The 21,315-nt window shown below is 53.5% G+C and overlaps 1 protein-coding gene across 9 annotated transcripts in view; it reads right to left on the bottom strand.

Moving 5' to 3' along the window:
* The window catches only part of LINGO3 (leucine rich repeat and Ig domain containing 3), a 103,516-nt gene extending 82,410 nt beyond the window's left edge, over positions 1-21,106 (bottom strand). For 4 of the 9 annotated variants that reach the window (XR_016439120.1, XR_016439119.1, XR_016439118.1 and 1 more), the window contains exon 1: positions 20,950-21,094. The gene's annotated coding sequence lies outside the window, so the exon portion shown is untranslated. Of the gene's footprint in view, positions 1-5,678; positions 5,698-20,771 lie in introns of those variants that run through there. The other 5 variants (XM_090027002.1, XM_090026999.1, XM_090027000.1 and 2 more) reach the window with 5 other exon arrangements.
* Between the last annotated feature and the right edge of the window lie 209 nt (positions 21,107-21,315).

Below are 21,315 nucleotides of genomic sequence, written 5' to 3'. Positions count from 1 at the left end.
CGGCCCTTTACGAAGCAAAAGGAAAACCTGCTAGCTGCCAGCCGTTCAGGGCCATTGATGCGTCGTGGGGCTGCTTTGGTCGAGGCCAGCAGGGAGCCGCGGTGACACATCCCCGGGAGCCAGTACAACAGTGCATGCAGCGCAGGTCAGACAGCTGAAACGCTAGTGTTTTTGAGCGTGTAAATTAGCCTCACGCTTACTAGCTTGGTCCGGCTGACCTCTTTGAGAAACCAGCGGTGTGCGCGTGGATGTTAACGCACAGGGGACCTGCTATGGGAAGCTGCAACAACGGGCCCCCGAACAGAAGGCACAAGCGATCCTCCCCGCCGAGCAGCAAAAACTCCTCTGCCCTGACCTTCCCGACAAATCCCACTCCCATTTACCATTTCGCTCATCTAAGGGAGACTGGGAGGAGGTAGGAAATGTGGTAAGAACTATCTTTTACGCTAATGCCCTATTTGCCTCTGCAAAGGATAGCCGCCGGGACCAGCTGGGTGGGGGAGATGGGGAGGAGGCGGCACAAGGAAGCACCATGTCTGGAGCAGACGACTGGGACAAGAAGGCCAGTGCAGAACAGAGTAGGCTGGGAAGAAGCCAAAAGGGCTAAATCAGGATTTTGGGATCCGCCCATGAAACATGGACCAGCGCAGGGGCCAAGCCATCTGTTGAGACATTGCAACCATGCACTGGCCACCTCTTAACAGCCTGGGGCCTACGTTTGTCTTCTTAGATGCCCGGAGCTCTGCAAAGCTCAAGTCAGATGAAGGAGGACAGAGCACATGCAGGGCCACGTTGGCGGTGAACGCGAGCGGACGCAGGTAAGCCGCCAGCCTGGGCCTCTCCCACAATCCCGTGTTGCTGCAGAGGCCGAGAATTAATTATCTCCCCTTGCTTTTGCATCCTCCCCTAAAGAAAGTTTCCGGGCTAAAGGTTCCTTGGTCAACCTGAGTTTTCCAACCGAGTGCCACTGAGTTTTGGCAAGCCATCGAGGGCTGCATGACAGGTAACCAGGGGCAGCTAAATATTAATTTTTTAAATTTTTTAGGGGCTCCGTGGGCTGGATAGAATGGCCTGGCAGGCCGCATCCGGCCCGCGGGCCGCATTTTGCCCACCCTGACCTAGGATCTCCGGTGACGCAGGTTGTCAACGGTTTCTTGAAAGCACCCCAAGCGTGCTGCAATCCATCCAGCTCTCATCGACTTATCTGTTGTTTGGCCAGTCTCCCAGCAGGCCTTGCAAACAATGGTCCAGTGTCAAGCCTGATTTGTGAGCAAAGATGCAATAATTGGGCAAGCAGCAGAGGAGTGCTTTCACCAGCATGCTCCCTCCCACGTACCGCAGCTCAAAGATCCGGCAACTCGGATCCCCTTGGAGGAAAGGAATTAATTTTTTCCTTGTAAATAAGGATGCAGTGATACGTCTCCCTGCCTAGCCTAACATGTGCCCCATAAATTACCTTATCTGATTAATGTACGAGCCTGTCTACCATGCAGGGACTAAACAGAGAGCTCCGTGCTTTTCTGGGAATGGGGGGGGGGAACCAAAAGCTACATCCGAAATGTCCACAGCATGCATGAGCAGGAAAATTAATGAAGGCAGAGGGCTTTTCTGCCCCCCGCCCCTGCCATTTGTCACATATCATTAATATTCCTGCTCATGAAGAAAGGTCATTGTTTAGATTGTGTTTATGTCACGTAAAATCGCCAGCTCGCTAATGTGCGGCCCTGCTCTCCCTTCTCTTCCCTAATCAGTATTTGATTACTGGCCTTTCCCCTCCAGCTTGAATAGCTGCTAATTTTTGTGCAAAGGTCACTGGCCAAAATGCCTTCTGGAGTCATCGTGAGTCAATAGTTTTCAGGGTCAAGACTTGGTGGGTAGTTATAGGTTTGGTGCAGAATGGGTCTATCAGCAACTGTCTCACGGAGAAGCCAGGCAGGGAGGTCCAGCCTTGGGTGTAGGAAGACGGCTGCAGGAAGATGCAACAGGCAGGTTGATGCTTTCTTCCTCCCCATTAGGCAGTTTCCCCCTGGGTCACCAATTGCAAGACCTATCATGCCAAACCAACCTGACTCAAAAGTAGACAAAAAGAAACGAGTGGAGCCAATGGACTTCATTTCCAACCAAGACGAGAACTGAGCCGAGATCCAAGAGACAGCTTTGCTCCTACTATGAGGTCCAGTGATGGGCTGCCCAAAGCATTTGAAGAAACGATGAACTGCTGCCCCTTTGGGTGGAGATGCAAGAACCACATGTGAAACTAACTGGCATATTATCTCCCAGACTAACTGGCATATTGTCTGGTCAGAGAAATAAAAGCTCCATCAGGATGACCCAAACTCCCCAAGGAGCAACAGAAGGGTAATGCGCGTCCTTCTGCAGATGACCTATGGGTCTGAGCAGAGGCCGGGGAGCCACGAGCAACGGGGCCCAAACCAGCCTCTCATGCTGACTTGTTGCAGGGCAATGGCCTAATCCCATCAGCTCTGCATCTCGGCTCCCCCTCACCTGCCTCCCTCTCCAGTCAGAAAACTGAGGGCAATAATTGCTCCACCTATGGGTATTATCTGTATTTTCTAATTATGTCCCTGTGAGGACATGCTGCAAGCCCAGGCTGGTTTCACTGCCAACGTGATTCTCAGTCCAGAGCAAGTCTTAGCCTTCCTGCGCAGCACACCGCTCAAGAACTTAGCTTCCCAGACACCTGCACTATTTACCGACTCAGCGGGGGATCCGGTGGGATTAATCTAAGGCTCAAAAAGCACTCTGAAGATGTGAAGAGCTAGAGAAATGTTGAAAGTAGGAGTGGGACTGAAAACAGGGAAATCTGCATCGAGTGCTCTTGCTCAGGTGCAGCACTGAGCAGGCTGAAGTGCACTCAAATGTGGTGGGAAAATCTTTTCCCCTGCCTTACCCAGACATTGTCCCCCGTGCCTTCCCCGAGGCAGCTGAGTGGGAACAAAAAAATGCTAAGTATCCTCCAGCGCTGAGAGCCCTTTTCCAAGGCAAAGAAGTACCATTGCTCTCATGCCACACACGCAAAGTCAGACTCTTAGCCACCGGGCCAGGGCTTCCTGCCATCGGACGCACCTTTTGTTTCATGAGAAGCACGCGTGTGCGTGTTTGTGCAAAGTCCCTCATCCCCACACAGCCCCTACTATGCACGCGACATGCTTTTTGAGTACTGGTCATGAAATGACAGCTCTATAGAGCTAAAAGCCCAGCACAGGAAAAGACACGGCACAGTGGGTACATCGCTATGCTCGCCGCATGGACTTTTGGTGACTGTTAAAGTCCCCAAGGCATTTTCTGTATGAGAAGGGATGATTAGTAGCCACGGGACTGACCCAGAGGTCCAAACTTCCCAAGATGCCCAGACGGTTGAGACCTCATCTGGAGCATCAGTGCGCAGGCCCCAGCTCAACCACAGCCTGGGTAAATGTACGTGCTCTTTCATGTGGATGCAGAATATTTCGTATCCATTCCCAGATCGCTGCGACGTTGCCACATGCTGCTGGAGAGCCACTATGCTCGGAGCTGCAGGTGGCTGGGGCGTTTTCAGCAAAGGAGGCACCATGGCCCTTTGGGAATGAAGAGCACTGGGCAAACACCAGAGATTCGAGTCCTTTCTGCTCCCACAAGTGGCCACGCAGCAGCAAGCAAGGCAACCTGACTCCCCTTGCATTTCACGTCTCTGCTGAATCTCACGGGGGTGTCCAGCCCCTCCCTGAACAGCTCTGATCTTATGAGTCCATGATGCTCTTTTGTGTGTCTGCTGTCCAGGCCGATGAACTTTGCGCCTCTTTGCTGGGGGACGTGCCCACTTTTGATGCATTAGCCGCGCCCTCGCTTTACTATAGTACGCTGAACCAACTCAGAGCTTTCTCGCGTCACGGTCTTGGATTTATTTGCCCGCTCACTGCACAAAACCTTAGTTCTGCTTCAATTTATGTTACAGCACTTTTGAGCAGCCCTAGAGCCCCATTTTACACTGAAACATATTCTTTTTACAAGCGACCATTGGATATGGGTCCCTGGCCTGCCAGCTTACAGTCTATTAGCCTCTGCACTAAATTATTTCAGCCCATGAATTTGTTGCCTTGTCTGCCCGGCTCCGGTTTAGGCTGTCAACTAGATTTCAGATGCACGTTTTAATTCGGGGCGTTTGGGGGCTAAAATGAGACACAGTCTCAAATCCCCAGCTAGCCGAAGTCATGGCTGTCCCCGCGCGGCACACTGCGGCTACTCTGAACTCTGCGGTGACAGCAGGAATAGGACCTAAATGGGAGACCCTCCCTTGATGATGGCGCACAATTAAGCAGCTCTGAATGCTCGCAGCGGAGAAGAGTGATGTGCTGGCATGCCAAGAGATGCAAACCCATTTTCACAACAAAAAGCCTTCATTGTGGTGATGGAAAATTCCAATAGCAAAAAATAAAAGTAAAAATAGGCATCCTCTCTGATGGCCTCTATACCCAAGGGGGCAGCTCTTTGAAGACTTTCTGCAGGAGCTCCCCTGTGGCAAGCTGGTGAGTGACTCAGGGTCCCAGAGAGCCCCACAGCCCAGTTCCAGTGTTAAATTCTAGAAGGGTGCATTGGAATCAGGCTAACAAGCTTTATAACTCACTTTCAGCAAGTAAAAATGTTCGTGCTTGGAGATGGGGGGGGCTGGAATTGGAAAAGAAAAAAAACAAAACAAACCCCAAAAAGCATGCCAGAGCAATGGCCCAGGGACCACAGACCTCTGCCATTCTCTAAGAAAGAGCAATAGCTCTGCAAATTTCTCTTTCCCCATGAGCCTTCCCCACTAGGTACAAGGGACTGTCTGCAAAGTGGCGTAGGGGTTTTTTTGTTTTTGTTTCAAAGATGGGCACGCACCGAGTAGGGACTGGGACCCTTACTGTATTGCTACGGATCAACGGTTAGAAGGGAAACAACATCGGGGTACTGTAAGCTGGATTTCAGCTTGCATCCTACCCTCCAACGCAGAGTCCCAATGAAACAGTTCGACAAAAGGGGCCTACTGGGCACAGGCCCAGTTAGCATAGCTGATGACCACTTTAAAGCCATTGACAGCCTTCTTCACATTTGGAGCTGCGACTGGTGACAGACCGCCTGGGCCCCCTCCTGCACCAGGCAGGGGAGGGTCCGACTGAGCACCTCTGCTGACCTTAATTGCAAGTGGTGTGAAGGTGGCTTGCAGGCATCCAGGGATCAAGCCACAGAGGGCTCTCCAGACCAGTGCCAGTACCGCAAATGGCACCCAGTTGCAAGTAGACAGGCAGGGCAGTCTTTGGAAAACTGGTGCAGAGTGCCCCTGCGTCACCCACCTAGCCTGGTTTGGCTCTGCCCTCCCCAGGGCTTGTGGCTGCGGTCACTGTTGGATTCCCAAGGCCTGGGATTACTGATGGGAAAGCAGCTGTTTGGCAAGGAGATGGCAACCCCAGGTGAGCTGGCAGGACACTTGGGAATACCAACTGGGGGGCCTTCACTAATCTGCATCCTACTGACCCAGCCAGGGCTTGGCCAAGGGCCTCCAGGTAATTCTTCAGGACAGCAAATTCATTTAACTTTGCAACGGCCTTGATTGCAGCAGAGAGCTGGCATCTTCAAGAAGGCTTCCTGGGCAAATGGGGGAGACAGCTATTTCTTGGGCTCCCCAGAAGATCTACCGTACCCACCCTGCTCCAAGCAAGCGAGCAAGAAGCACAATGCCGAGCTATCGATATGCCGTCAACAGGATTCTCGGGACCAGAGAGGCATCGCGTGTGCTTTGGCGTGGGCTTCTCGCTGGACTCCAAAGCCGGGCTGGGATTTGCTAGGTCTGTTTGCATTGTGCTGGTTTGGCGTTTGCTTTGAAAATCCAAACGACAAAAAAGAAAAAGACAGACAATAAAAGAACAAAGTCTGGGAGAAAGAAGGTGGGGTGGGGGGAAGATTTTGCTCAGAGGCTCACGGATGCTAAATATTAACGTGATCCTCTTCCCTTGCTACGTGGGCTGGTGTTAACCATGTGCTGCATCCCCCTGCATCACACAGAGATGCCGTGCTGCCGTCTTTCGGTGCGAATACCCTTTCCCCACTTCCCGTGCACATCTGTGGGCATTTAGGATCCTACGGAGACTTCATCCCCGCCCAGCACCGGGTCAATCATCTCTGTTCCAGCCACATTTCTGTTACGATGAGCTGCAATTTGCCTCCAGGTCAGCGCCCTCACCCAGAAATTACTGCAGTATGGGATTCTTCTTTACTTTTTGTCCTACAAATTGGTAGCTTTTCAACAATCAAGGCATGCTGCCCCAGACACAGCTGTGTTTTGGTGGCAGCAAGGGGCTGCCTGTGTACATACACAGACACCACGATCCCACAGCTTAACATCCACAAGCCCAACACTGCATTGTGCAATAGGCACACGGCATGTGTTTACGACTAATATTTTATTTCTTCCTTCACTGCGTGTCTCTCCTTTACGTACAATCCTCTCCGCCTGCCTCGTTAAAAACGCCATCGTTTTCCAGGGGTGAGGAAGGTCTTGAAGGATCAAGCAAGACGACATCAAGCCTGCCCGGCCATCTATTAAAGAAAAGAAATCCATCATAATGAAGCTGCCTATAAAAAATTAACGTGTAGCTGATTCATTGCCCTCCAACACATGAGCTGCTTCAGGCAAAACCCACCTACGGTGCTGTGTGTCCCCTTTCAGTACTGACGGTACATCGGCGAGGGAGACTGCAATGCAGGCCAGCAGGGAAAGGTAAGACGCCAGGTGCTTCTCAGGGAAGAGCCATCACCAGTGCCCCTAAATTTGCTAGCGAACTTTGATACAGCTTTTAAGTTCAGGTAGGCCAGAGGGGAAAAAAAACCGACGCGCACGGAAAGTGGGGTTTTGCGGCTGTCCGTCTCCTTTCCACGTCATCTCTGCCTGGTGCCACCCAGGAGGCTCTCGTCCTCACGTCCCGCTCCTGAATTTTTCATGCAGAGCTTGATGGCGGCTGCTGGCAGAAACGCCAGCCTGTCGCACGGCAGAGCGGGGAGAGAGGCAGCACCGCGGGGCTCACTTGCTCGTAAAAGAAAAAAAGCGTGCATGAAATCCAGAACATGCACGAATACAGTGCAAATCAACACGTATGCACAAGGGAGGGGGTCAGAAAACAGAGTTAATGGAGCGACTGCTCATAGCCATTGGCCCTCGACCCCAGGGCTGAGTTTGGATCCAGAGTGGAGAGCTGCCGGTGCTGCAAAAGCGGCACACTGGCCCAGCATTTCTCTGAGTTTTGTGGGCTGAATTTCCATGCCTTTTACCAGTCGGTGCAGAAGCTCAGCTGTCTGAGGGCACTCAGTAGTGTGTACTCCCAGGAGGGGTTGTGGGGGTGGTGGCAATCATGTGGAATGAAGTTTTAAGCAATGACCTTTGACTAGGAATTGGGGGCAGGGAAAGTTTGAAACGGCTGCAACACGTAGATGCCTCGTTGAGCAGCACCGCCTCGCTATTCAGTCCAAATCCTCCACCCAGGGCAGCTGAAGCCCTTAGTAATAACCCAACCTGGAGTCTGGCCGAGCTACCAGAATGGTATCCTTATTTTTGCAAAAGAGGCCCAGTGCTCAAGGCCTTGGTTTCAGGTCTCTTTTGAAAGAAGAGGCACAGCCCCCAGGGGACAGGCTCTACTCCCATCCACCAAAAATACTGGAAGGCAGGCAGAAGGGAGCTACTTCACTCGGCAAACTGTTGTAGGAGCCTTCCCCGAGGAGGGGGATTAAGTCCATGACTAGGTCTCCTTGGTACTATGACTATATCACACTTACTCCCTCCCTGCACTGCCTTCCTCTGAAGGAGGGCTGGGGGTGACAGGTGAAGGCATGGGTCCAGTTGTGTCCCTACCGTGCCCGCGCTGGGTGGTCAAGCAGTCATAAATGCCCAGGTCGCATCCATTGAGCGTCTCCGTTTTCTTCGTCCGTACAACAGGGACGATGGGTCCTTACCTCGGAGGGGCTGTGAGTTGGGTTTTGAATATCACGATGAAAACAGACAGCGTTTTGGAAGCTGGGCTATTCATCTCCTTGCTGGATGGAGACCCAAGAAGCTAATGCTCCTTCTTCCTGGGCTCATAGCATGATGACTAGAGCCTACCTGTGGGTTTTGCTCCCAGCTGCACTCTTCCCTTACGGCATCCAGCCACTTCTAGCGTGGCCTGCCTCTCGGTCTGTTGTCTTTATCAGGCCAAAGAACATCACCTCGAGCAGGCCATCATCCTTCATCCCAAAGATGCACCCAAAAGCCAGACCTGTTGTTCCCATGTGGGTTGTAGGCCCGGTAGCTGCCCCTGTTAAGGCGGCTTTTGGAGACTGCCTATACCTTCCACACTGGCCTGTCCTGGGGTGCTCATGCTCAAACTGGTTTGTTAATGCAGAGCAGCCAAGAAGAGCTTTATGGGCCAGGGTGGTCCCAAGGTCTGGCACGCAGGACTAGAGATGTTCACCAATGCTGGACACTGGCATCAATTTTTTTTGAAGAAGAGAGCACTTGAAGTCATTCGTTCATTTTAAACCTATCTAGAATTAGCTGGAGGACAAAACCTAAAAAAAGGGGAGAGCAGGTTTCATTTTCATCCTGCAAGTGATCCCTTTAAGAAAAGGCAGCTACCTACCTCTGCTACTTAATGAGAAGAGACAGCAGTAGGCAGCCAAATCCAAATCTGGTCTCATTAGCACAACAAGAGTGAGGAGCCCAAGACGTACAGGTTAGAAATGCGACTGCTGGCCTCTCTGGATGCCCAGCAGCCCAACCCAGGCAGCTTCAGATACTGCCTGCATGTTTCAAGCCAGATAGTAAGTCCATACTCGTGTCTTCACTGCGTTACCTGACATGGGGTATAACTGGCAAGCGCCAAGGGATGCAAATCCGGAAGCGAGGCATGGCGCGAGCCACTTTCTCCAGCGAGGGGAAAGGCAGCAGACTCAGAACGCAGGCGTCCCGCTCGAATCAGTCAACCCTCCTGCTGTCACCCTGGATGTGACAGCTGCAGGAGCTGAACACCCCTGAGCTAGAGCTACCGCCCACCAGACAGATCCCCAGCGAGGGCATCTCTGGTTCTGGGGGACGTCCTCGTGGAAGCTGTCACTCCTAGTTAGGATTGTAGCATGCCAGGTTCGGCTCGGAGAGCGGCAGGGCCCACTTCGCCCACACCGGGCTGCGCCTAGCAAGAGGACTTTGATCTGCAGGCGTCTCACCAGCCAGGAGCAATGACTTCCACGAGTCCCCTGGGCTGCAGTCACCCCTCCACCGCACTCAAAACCGACCGGCCATGCAGCGACCGAATGCCAATCCTCCTGCAGGGCTCTGAGCACAAGAGGCAAAGGAGGATGGTCATCAGACCCCATGAAAGGGGCTACGTGACAGCAGGGGACAGGCCGAGAGGGCCCAGTCCTATGCAACAGCTGAAGAAGGCCTGTGACGCGCACACAGCTCAAGAGCTCCAACACCATTCATCGGAGGACAAAAGTGGCGTCTACCCTGCAGTACACTGATTGCGCTCTTATTTTCCGACAATACTAGAAACATCCCAGGGCCCCACGTCTGCAGGGCACAGCACGCAGCAGCCACGGCCCGAAGAGAGCCGAGGGAGACTTCTCTCCCTGGGAAGGGCCGAGATCAGCGCAGCGTGCACGGCTCCGACGCGGGGCAGCTAGAGTGAAGGTGAGGAGGAGGGGAGCGCTGGGAGGGGGTGGGCGGCTGCCCGAAATCATTTGCTGATGAGTGCTCGGAGTGACAGGCGCCAGACTCTCGGCTGGCAAGTCACAGCTGGGGAGCTCTCGGCCTGCGCGGCAGATGAGAGGCGCTTGCTGCAGACTGCAACTGTCATGAAAAATTCAGAGGCACGAAAAATAATAAAGGAAGAACTTGGGCAGAGAAAGGCCTGGGAAGAACGAACGGGGACGGCTGCCCCCTGGATGCTCCTGCAGACTAATGGCCCCTTTTGAACGCAGTGAGGGACTCTTTGAATCAAACGGCAGAGCTCTTGCAACGAGCTCTTTCAGGGAGTGCGGTGGAGATGTCTAATTAGGGAGGCCGGCCTGGCTGAACTTGAGAAACAGCCTCAGATATGGAAATTGTACCGGTCTGCGTCTGAGCAGGCAGCAGGGAGCCAGCGGAGGCGAGGAGCAGGCTAGCCGCACAAGGGAATGGGGGCTTATTGTTATTTAGCTGCATGGAAAAGTACCGGCTAGATTAACAGAGAAATCTCTCACCTCCAAACTGCCAGTCTTAGAGGAGCACCAGCGCCAGCTCGGAGGAACTGGAACTGGCCCTCTTGCACTAGCTGGTCTGGTGCGGTACGAGCAAGCGAACAGCAGTCCAGGTACGGTGTATCTACCTGTCGTCCATCCACACTCTCCAGCCGGGATCTGTAGCATGGGTAGGAGTGATGCTAAACCCCAACCCTTCCCGGTACACAGCAATGACTCTCTCAGCCCGGTTTTGGGTCAGGCTCCTTTTCCAGCAGCGTTAGTGCAAATCTGGAGCAGAGACATTAATGTTAATGGATTTGCTCCAACTTTGCATCAACGCAGACACAGACAATTTGACCCCGATCTGTTCAGCCTGGAAAGCTAAGCAGTGGCAGAGGAAACGGCACAACCCGCGTTGGCTCAGCAGCGGGAGGTGCAAGGGCTGTGTGGATGGGTGTACCTGAGCTAGCTGCAGTGGAGGGAGCTCTGGTTCGAGGAGCAGGGAACTTTTAGGGGTGCAGGAGCAGCAGGGTATTCAGAGCGGTGACTTGGGGCCACGGAGACATCAGTGCAACCTGGACCAAAACCAGGTAGCTGAAAGCTCGTGGAGGTACCCCCATGTGTGCTGCCATCCTATCTGAAGGCAGCACAATCCCAGGTAAGCAAATGCAGCAGCATATATGGCACAAGGATTCCTGGGTTTGATTCCCAGTTGCTCCAGCGTTTACCTAAATGCAACAAAACAAGCCGTCTACCTAAATTTCTCCAGCCTTAAAAACGAGAGGTATTATAATATCTGCCTGAGGATTTGCCAGCATCTGTAAAGCTCTTTGATCTCCTCGCACAAGACACTGTATTGTAAACTTTTGCACACCAGGCATGTAAACCACACGAACCGCTTCCATGGATGAAGCTCAAGGTCTCTGGAGCTCCATTCTCCCATTCTGCCTTGGATCCCGCATGAGGACCCCAAAGCCGGTACAGGCTGTGCGTTCAGGGGTTGACACACTTAGGCATGGTGCATACAGCCCCTGCTCCATTACCCAGAGCAACCTTGCATTTAGGATGCTGAGACAATTAAACAGTCATTGCCAACAGCTAAGAACGGAGACCTGATGCAATGCTTCAGGAGGTTCGGCTTCGTCAGATCCCCGTTTCCTTAAGCAGCTCAGGAGATGGAAGACAATTTTCTCAGGGACTTTGCCACACACAAACAAATGCACAGGCTGCCAAGGCAGGCAATTACCAAACAGATCAAAAACGCAATAAAGCAGGACCAGAATCCCAGGCCTTCCACTCCCAAAGAGCACATGAGCTTCTGCCAGCTTAGCTAGGGGTGATCAACTCCAGAGGTAGTAGTAAGTCTCTTCAACGGTCTGTTGGACTGCCAGGAGTGGGTAACATCACACCGATATATGTTATACCAGACACACGCAGGGTTTTGCTGTAAGTGCAGACCCAGCCAGCTGGCATCAATGACTGTGTCGATATTCTGGGTAGACTTGCAATTATGAAGCACTTCTTTGGTCCACAAAGGTAAACTGTATATAAAACGCTTTAAAAATAACCTCCGATAAAACTCAAGAAGTCAAATCAATGTTCTTAACACAGCCAGCCAGAGCCGGTTTTGTCCTCTTTTCCCAGAGCTGCTGTAAGTTTATTGCTTCCCTTGATCTCTTCTCAAGCCCCAGTTTCAAGCATTTCTCTCTTGCCTCTGCATTTCACCATCCCTCTGGCACTACCAATCCAAAGCCTTCATCACCATACGATGTCTTTGCACCTCGCCCATCTGCCATTTTGTTCTCAACAATACGCTGCACTTCGAGATACGTAGATGAAAGTCAGGACTGAAGAGCTTTGCAATGATTCATTCACTAAAACTCACAAGTCCCTGTGCAATAGGGAGTAGGGACCAATACAGATTTTCTTTGCTGATACCGTTAGCCAATTATTAACCAGACATATCGGCTGCTACTGATCCGATAACTGATTTACAGGAACAGAGCCGGGCAGCTGGGAGGGCAGCTCCCTCCAGGTAAGTGTGTGGAGGTGAAGGGGACAGGGGGACAGATCAAGGCCCCCCATGGTGAGGGAGGGAGCCGGGCAGGGGCTGGGGGCACTGCCCATCCAGGATGGTGAATGAGACCCAGGGCCGGGGTGGGGAGTGGGACAGCTGTAGCCGGTTTGTCCAGGGAATCAGCATCCCAGTGCTTAAAAAATGGCGGTGGGAGTGCTTGAACTAAAGTTCATTGAATGAGCTTTAGTTCAAGCGCTGCTACCTCTATTTTTAAGTGTGGGGAAGCTTTTAAGCAGAACCAAGCAGGCTGAGGGAGGATGCAGGCTGCTTGCAGCAGGCTTGGGGCCCTCTGCCCTGCTGCCTTTGCCCCTGGGGCCCCGTGCTGGCTGTGTGCCCCCTGCCCACCTGACGGCAGGAGACACAACTCACTGCCCCCACTGCTGCCAGACGGGCAGGGGGCACGTGGCCTGTGTGGGGCCCTAAGGGAAAGGCAGTGAGGCAGAGAGGCCCAAGTCCACAAAGGGCAGCCCACATCTGTGCCGTGCACATCTGGGGGGCTCCCCCATGCCTCCCCGGGTAGTGCATGCAGCAGTGGAGAGCCACCCCCCACCTCCACCCCCTCCCCTGCAGCTCCATACTGCTCCCCACACTGGCTCTGGGCCCCATTCACTGCCCTGGCTGGGTAGCACCCCCAGCCCTTGCCCCTGCTCTCCTGAGCCCTTTCATTCCAGACCACCATTGGGTTTGTCTGAATCAGTGACCCTCCCTGATGAGGGAGGGCAGGACTGCTACGGTTAAAGGGTTCATTTCAGATACTCAAAGTCAACCCTTGCTGGGCTACTAGGCCAGGGCATACATCTTACCTATAAAAGATGGGAAGGTTGCTACTTAAGCCCCTACAAGAAAAAAAAAAGTTGTTCCTTCGATTTAGCTTTTCCAGATTTACTGTCATTTAACTATTTGGTTACATACACGCCACATACCGGTATATAATTGCATCACAAACCTCCATTACAACAGTGTTAAAATTGCATAGCCAAACACTCAAAAATTGGGAACTTGAGAATTAAGATAATCCGTGCAGCCACCGCAGAGTGAATGCATGATGATACAGCACGCATTCGGTTACATCATTGCATATTATTTTTTCCCCTTGCCTTATTCAGTAAGCCAATAGCTGTTTAATATTTCTACCCTCCCTCTATGGTGGGCAGCCCCATGTCATGTTTAATTCTGGGTGTTTCTCTTGCCATAGCAACCCAAATGCTTCACTAACTTTAATGAATGTATTTTCACAATATGCTTAAGACACTGAATGGGGTTGTCACCTCCAATTTAAAGATGGAATAACCGAGACCGAGGTAAGAGGGCAAAGGTTTTTTTTGGGAGGAGGAGAGTCATTACTCAGCCAAATTTGGGTGAATTTTTTTTTTTTTTTTTTTTTATATAGGGGTGGCAAAAGGCACATTAACTCCGCTGCAATCTTTGAGGCTCCAATTCAAAGTGTGGCAGCAGTACAGTTTCCCTAGTGAAACATTTGGATTATTATTATATTTATATATATTTCACAAATGTGGCTTTTCCTGCATTAAAATATATATTTTAATGCAGGAAAAGCCATATTTGTCACCAAATCTCAACTGTGGAAACAGCCGAGGCATTTTTTTGTGAAACTTTCCAAAAATACTGCGGCTGGAACAGTCACCCAGCATGGAAAATTTCAGCCTGACTGCTTATAATTTGGCAAAAATGAGAAGCAGTTGAAAAAACGGAATTATAATGAAAAGTCATCGGGCAATTTGTGTCCTCACCGCTCTAACAAGGTGCTGGCCGAGCTGCCTATAATATCTGCACGCACAACCACTACCCCTGCTGGGGGTGGGAGGGGAGGAACCGAGAAAAGTGCAAGTTTTAAGTGAGCAAAAATTACAGTAACACTCAAATCCTAGCAGTGGGCAGGATATTAAAAACAAAACAAAACAAATACAGACTGAGAAAGGCAGTGGGGAAACAGATCGGCTTTGTTGCATTATTCCAGACTCATCACCGGGGTCTCTTGATTTTATCTGGTGCCTGCCTGGTTCAAACAAAAGCCTCCCTCAATAGAAGATGAGTACACTTCTCTGAGCAGCTAAACTGTCTTGGAGGATGTGCCAGCACCGCTTAACCACCGACTGGGGAGCACCGGGGCAATGTACAGGCAAATGAACAGATTGGGGGTGGGAAAAAAAAAAGGTGACATCAATTGCAACAGGATCCATTTGAAGTCTTCAAAACCAAGCACTAAAACACACATCCAGATGCCCTTGTCCTGTGCAATCAGCTTCCATAATTAAACCCTTCAAATTCAGACCTGTATCTTTAGTTGGAGGGGAAATTGCAGACATTAATTATAAGGCCCTGGAGCAACAGATGATGCAAGATTTACATAGCTAGTAAAAGCAGATATTTCTGAGAAGGCTTGAAGACTGCCCATCATAATTTCAGCACTTCCATAACCAAGACTGGTGCAAGTGCTTTGCTAGACAAGTGCCACCCTGTTCCTGGTATAACATCACCCCTCTTGGTGCGATGTGGGCTCCAGTTATCTCGGGTCCTGAGCATCTCCTGAGAGGCGCTGAGCACCCAGGTCTCATGTCCTTGGATAGAAATTGTGGGTAGTGTATTGCTTTCTGATGCTGTAAGGTGCACGGGAAAGCCCAAACAGAGAGAAATTCCTGAAGCTGCAACACAGCAAATGCCTTTCACTTCATTTTGCTCCCAGATTTTCAGGACAAATTCTGCTTCGGTGACAAAAGCCAGCTGGGCTGCACCAGCATGCACGGAAGAAGGAAGAGGGGGAGGCAAGAGCAGCAGTTAGCTGTGTTAGTCTGAAGGGTAATGTAGATGAAATAAAATAAGAGATATGGAGAAAATGCAGAAGCTTTTGTGAACTTGAGCTTGTTTCATCGGATGCTGCGGAGGATTTGGTCCACTGACCTTGACTTATTCAGCACTGTAATCCTAAACAATAAAAATAAAATGACTCTGCCCATCTCCTCCCCTCCTCAAGCAGCAGGACTGACTTCAAATCCTGAAGTTTTAAAATTCCTTTACTTTGTTCCCTGGGCTTTCAGCTGTTCAGGTCTCATCCACTCCACATTTTCCATACTTTGCACAACTAGGAGGACAAGAAACATGTTGAAATGAAACCAAAGATTCACACTGAATCGAACAAATCCAGTAGCTGGGGACTGAAGGCATTGGATGCTGTGAGATTTGGGATAAAATCATGAGTGCTAGTAACACATGTGCACCGACACAGAGACAGGCCCTCCGTGGAGCACCAGCACCCGCTGCCTGTGGACTCTTTGGATCTAAAATCCAGCTATCCACACCACCGGCAGGAGGCAGGTCCTTGCCTCCCCCTGTGCCCTCGGGTTTTAACGGGCACCACAGAAACCAAATCAATTAGATTAAAATTAAACCAGATCAAATCACCAGGCTGTCAAACTGGCAGCTCTTTAATCAGGTGGTTAATTTACCACCTTTAAAAAGACATCTCTTACATTGCTTGTATCGATTTGACCCTCCCGCGCCTGCATTTTAGTCATCAGAGCAGGTTTTGCACCACACATCCCTTTCCATTACAGCTCATAATTGCTGGGAGTTTAGGTTCACGAAGTCCTGCTCGACGGAGGGCAAAGCGCGGCCCGGAGCGGGTGCCAGTTTTGCAAGCCCTTCGGAGCAGGGGCTCCTGGAGCTGCGCGAATACAACAGGCAGGAGGCGGTTGCTTGGCAGTTCCAGCATCTACTTTATCCGGTATCACCGCCCTCGTTTTACACCGAGGCAACTGAGGCACAGAGGTTAATTAAACTGGCCCAAGTCCGCGTAGCAAGCTAGGGAAAGGGAACCCAGGAGCTCTGCATCCCAGCGCCCTTCGGACCGCAGCGCTGCAAGGTTAACAGCCACCCGGCTCCGCCGAGGCATGGGCTTCGCACTCTCAAAATGGGCCCAATAAGTCACAAGCACAAGGAAAATAGTGTGTCAAACCAGAGGTTAGCGAGAGGCCAGCAGACCTCATTTGTGGCTGACAACAAGAGCTGACACCTCAGCCTCGAAGGCGAGTTGGTGTCACGGGGAAGGGGAGAGCTTTCCTCCTCCGGGCTGCTCTCTGTTCTGCCTTGCTCTTCTTAGCCTCCCCCCACCTTTGATTTTAATGAAAGGAGACAGTTGTATGAAATGGGCGCACCTTTTCTTGGGTTTCAGCTTTCCTGCTGTTTTATTTCTCTCCCAGCTGAAATCGGAGCCGGGCGAGGCACAAATGGCTCCGCTGGTTTACTCGGGAAGGGCTCTCCCAGCTGGAGCACGCCGATGCCCCCGCCGGCCTAGCTGCTGCTCTCCAGCACGTGAAAACGCCAGACTCTCCCCCGAAAAGGCGCATCTTCACAACTGCCACCAAGCCACACGTTTTGGAAAAATCGGGACTCCTTTCGCAAAGACGGTTTAGTGAGGGTCCACAGCAATGCCCATTCCTCACAATACTCACTATGCCGCGGTGTTCCTGACTCTAGTTGCTCACACATAGTAGTGACAGCCATGATCAGCCAGGAGGTTTCTTCCTGCCCCGCTGGAGATCAGCTTATGCCCGGAAGCCAAGTCCTCCAGCCTTTGAAAGTTTCTCCTGGGCAATTAACCTATAAACGTTCCAGCGATGCTGCTTTTTTGAATCTCGGTGTTATCTGCCGTGACGGCAATTGATACAGCAGCAAATTCTGCAGCTAGATGATCCATTGCAAGAAGAGCATCTGTTTGACAACTGCTCCCGTGTCGTTTCACTAAGCGCCACCTTCACGCGTGACAGCAGCGGGGGGCCAACCTTTTCGGCAAGTGCCACAAATCCGCCTCGCCGAGTGTCACTCGGGGCCCCCTCCCCTGCCCAAGCTGCTGCTCTGCTCCGTCTCACGTGCCACTGTCCCACCGACCCCATCCCTGATCTGCCGCATGCCACTTGTGGCACACGTGCTGGAGGGTGGCCAGCCCTGCATTACAGGGCACAGGGGAAATAGGGGTCACTATCTGCCTCATCTGCACCATTCCCCTACATCTCTCACTCCTTTCCTGCCTAGACTGAGCAGTCTAGTGCATTAGTGACACCTGCATACCCCTATGGCAGCACGCTCAGACCAATAAACTCTTGGCCATGTACATGAACTCTCCAGGCCGTCTTCTGCAGGGGCTTCCTCCCCGCCCGCAAGCCTCTGCCTCTCATCTCTAATCATCCCATCACCGTCTCTAGGATATTGCCATGTCTGCTATTTCCATTCCTCTCCTTCTGTAAAAGGAGATCATGAAAAACCAGAATGCAGCAGGTCGAGGGGGGAAAAGGGAAGCAGGCAGCCTAGTGGTTAAAGCCTGAGATTTTTCCTGGTTTCTACTCCCAGCTCTGTCGTGGTCCTTGTGAACATGACATATCCTCTCGTGCCTCAGTTTCCTTCCTCCCACCTCTAAGAGTCTGGATCGTAATAGCAGCCTACCCCACAGGGCCAGCTTTTGTAACGCCCCCCTCCCTGCATCCGCATTAACAAAGCCCAAGCATGCTTGGGTCTGTGCCAAGGGCACCCCTCACTGTTTAGCCCCCTCTACAAGGGTGCCTGTGCATCCCGGGACCATTAACCTATAAAAACCCACACTTATCCTCATGAATTTCAAGACAGCCAAGCAGCGGTGACTGCAAAAGAAGGCTGCTGAAACCTATCAACTCTTTCCAGCCCCGAGGAATTATTTGTGGCGACTTCTTAATCAAAGCATTCAGCCCAGTGATTTCACTCCATGAATCTTGCCAATGCCTACGTGGGTTGTGCATCCACTGAACCACACAGTGCACGTAACCCCTTCCCTAGGCTGGCAGCTGCAGCAGGAGCGTCAGCGCCAAGGATCCCGCAGATATGCACTGCCAGGCGCAGGGCCAGTCCCTTCCTCTGTCCCGAGGGCCAGCGCACCTCATTCTTCTCCTCAAAGCTGAATCAAACCAAGGCAGCAAGATGACCTCCAGCCCAAACCAACAGAAAGCTCCAAAGAAATAAAGCACTTGTGATCGGATCCTATTCCACTTACGTCCTCTTAGATACCCAATCCATTCCACCCTGTTCAAGGTGCTAACAAAACACCCATTAATGCATCTCCTTCTGTAACACGCCATCATCTAACCCTGATGATCGAGTCACAAAAAGCACGAAGAAGTGGAAGACCCACCCACATTAACTTTTGCAGGGATTTTCATAGATTTTTAGGGTCAGAAGGGGCCTCAGTAGATCAGCAAGTGCGACCCCCTTCCTTGGGGGGAAAGAGCGCTGGGGTCAGATGACCCCCAGCCAGGCGCTTGCCCAGTCTTTGCACACGGTGGAACAGCGTTGGACTTGGGCACCCGAGTTCATGCACAAAGTGGAAGGGACTCTGGCCCTGCAACAGCCGTGCCGGTAGAGCAGTGCTTCCTAACGGAGGAGAGGGACGTATGGGAGCAGAAAGGGGTTTCTGCGGCCTCCCCTGAGTCGCCTCCTTGAGCGACAGAAACAAAGCCGGCAAAACCCTGGAGCTGCATCCAGTCGTAGGGTCGTGCTGATGCAGCTGCAAAGCAGTTTTCCCCACACGCCCCACTCCCCAACGCGCACGTTGTAGGGTCATCCAGACCGCGGTAACAAGCTCTTTGCACCACCCTTTCCCGTCCCTCACTAAACTCTTCCAGGTAGCAGCAGTGTCCTTCTTGCCGCTGTAGCAGCCGCAGGAGATCAGCACACAGACCAAAGCTGCAGGGTGGCGGGCACTGCAGTGCCAGTCCCTGCCCCACAGAGCTGACAGCACGCGCAGACGGGAGAAGATTACCGTCAGCGTCTTAGCAGTGGAGAAGAGCCAAGGGCGATGTCATCCAGGCACACCACGCCGGGCCACTCCTTCAAAAGGCTCTTTCACGTCCCCTCTACTGTGCAGGTGTCCCCAGGGCCCCCCTCTTGCACCCGGCTCTGATGCTCACTAGCAAAGAGGATCGCAGGTGGGGGCCAACTGGACGTCTAGCACTTCCCCCCCGAGCCCTCAGCTTCCTCCTCCCCTCCTACGGGCCCCAGCCCTGCGTGGCAACCTATGGAGCACATTCCCCAAAGCAGGGGCCAAGTGCTCAGCATAGACCCTGTGCGGGGGGCACCTAAAAAACCCAGCCAGGTTCACCTAACACCAGTGTACTGCCCCCCAGATGGAGACCTGGACTCTGCCAGCTCCTCCTCTGGGGCCAGGACTTGTTAGATCTGTCTCGCTTCCCGGGGACCTGGTAGCCCGGGAAAGAGCCTGGCTGCGCGGGGCGATTATACGAGCGTCATAGGAAAGCAGGGCTGGACGGGACCTCCAGAGGTCAGCTAGTCGCAGCAGGATTGTCCCCAGTTGAGCCATCCCGGCCTGTTAACAACTGAGCCCTCTCCCCAGAGCCAGTCTGGGGCACAGCTGACTGCTCGAGGGCTTGGCTTAGACTCAGCAACCCACAGCAGGGGGAAGGCTGCGCTGCATTGGAGTCCGCTCAGCACCAGCCCCGCAGCCACACGGCAGGGAAAACCTCCCCCTGCTATTGCAGCAGGCCCTCCACCATCCCCTTTTCCTTGCAGGAGGCCTGGATGAGAGGGAACTCGGGCTCCGGTTCCTCCCTCCGCGCCTCACCACCCAGGCCTGTCGCCCCCCTCGCCATTTCAGGCCTGGGCAGAGACCCCCGCCAGCCCGACGTGCGGGCTGGGGCTGGGGCTGCGCACCGCACGAGCCTCCGAGGCCGTTTTCTCAGCTCACAAGTTTCAAAGGACTCTGCGGCATCCTCGAGCCACAGCCCTCCGCCGCGCAACGTCGCGTGGTGCACGCACACAAAGCCCTCGAGCGCTCGCCTGCACGTCTGTGCTACCCACGGGAGTTAGGAGCCCTCTCCCCAGTGGGTGCTACTGCCTGGGGCCGTGCACGTGGCCACGTCTCCCTCTAGCGGCAAGCCCCTGGATCTATACCTGCCGGCTGGACCGCGGCACAGAGGTTTCTCACCCGGGGGATGAGGGCTTGTGCTTTCAGCAGCCGCCGAGCTTCAGCCCCGGTACCCGTGGGAGCGCGGCGCGGTCCACGGCCACCCCGCGCTCACGCGGCCGGCAGCGCTGCATTTTTCTCCGCAACCCAGCTGCACTTTCCCGTGGCCGTTTCATCCCCTCCGCGCTCCCCCCGGCCCCCCTCGGGGCGTATCTCGTCCAGCAGTTGTGCCCCACGGTTGCACAGGGAAGCCGAGCGAGGCTGGGACGGCTTCCAGCGCAGGTGCCCTCATTTGGGCGGCTGCCTCCCCCCCACCCCCTTCCCGGCTGAACTGAATTCACTTTTAAAATAGACCCGAGTTAAACCAGGCTGGTTTTTTTTCCCGTTTGAAAGCCTTCTTTTGGAAAAAGAGCATGCACCCGAGAAGCTGCAGCAACAGTGCAACCGGCCGCGCTGGGCACCGCACCCGCACCCGCACCCGGGGCATTTAAGCAAGCAGCCGCAACTCACCCCCGCAGCACGGCCGGCGTTTTTGAAGGGGAGAGGGCGGAAAAAAGAAGTGGGGATAGCGCCGGGCACACACAACTCACCCGGCTCCTCCGTGCAAGCGGCCGGGGCGGGGGGGGGGGGGGCAGCGCCCGGCGGCGGGGGGAGGGGGAGGGGGCCGGACCCGCCGCGCCGCGCTCACCTCCGCGTGGGGCCCCCGCCGCGCCCGCGCCATGGCTCCGCCGGCCCCACGTGGCGGGGGCCCGCCGCGCGCGCACGCAGCCGCAGCCGCGCCCGCCCGGTTTAAAGCGCCCACGCGAGCGCGCGGCCGGCCTGTGCGAGTCCCGCGCCCGCCCCTGCGAGGCGCGGGTGCCCGGGGGGCCCCAGCGGGGCCGGGGGCGACCCCCAGTGGCGTGGAGGCCTCCCTTCGCCAACCCCCCCGACCATTTAGCGAATTCGCGTCGATGGCACAGCGGCCCTGTGGCCTGCGTGGGCCTGGAGCACGAGCCCCGCGGCGTCCTCTCGTCTCGGGGGGCCGGGCGGAGCTGGCCGAGGGACGGGGAAACTG

This window comes from Crocodylus siamensis, chromosome 14, assembly GCF_052110815.1.
Source record: "Crocodylus siamensis isolate JL-2025a chromosome 14, ASM5211081v1, whole genome shotgun sequence".
In the NCBI taxonomy this organism is placed as follows: domain Eukaryota; kingdom Metazoa; phylum Chordata; order Crocodylia; family Crocodylidae; genus Crocodylus; species Crocodylus siamensis.
This window is presented reverse-complemented; position numbering and strand designations above follow the sequence as displayed.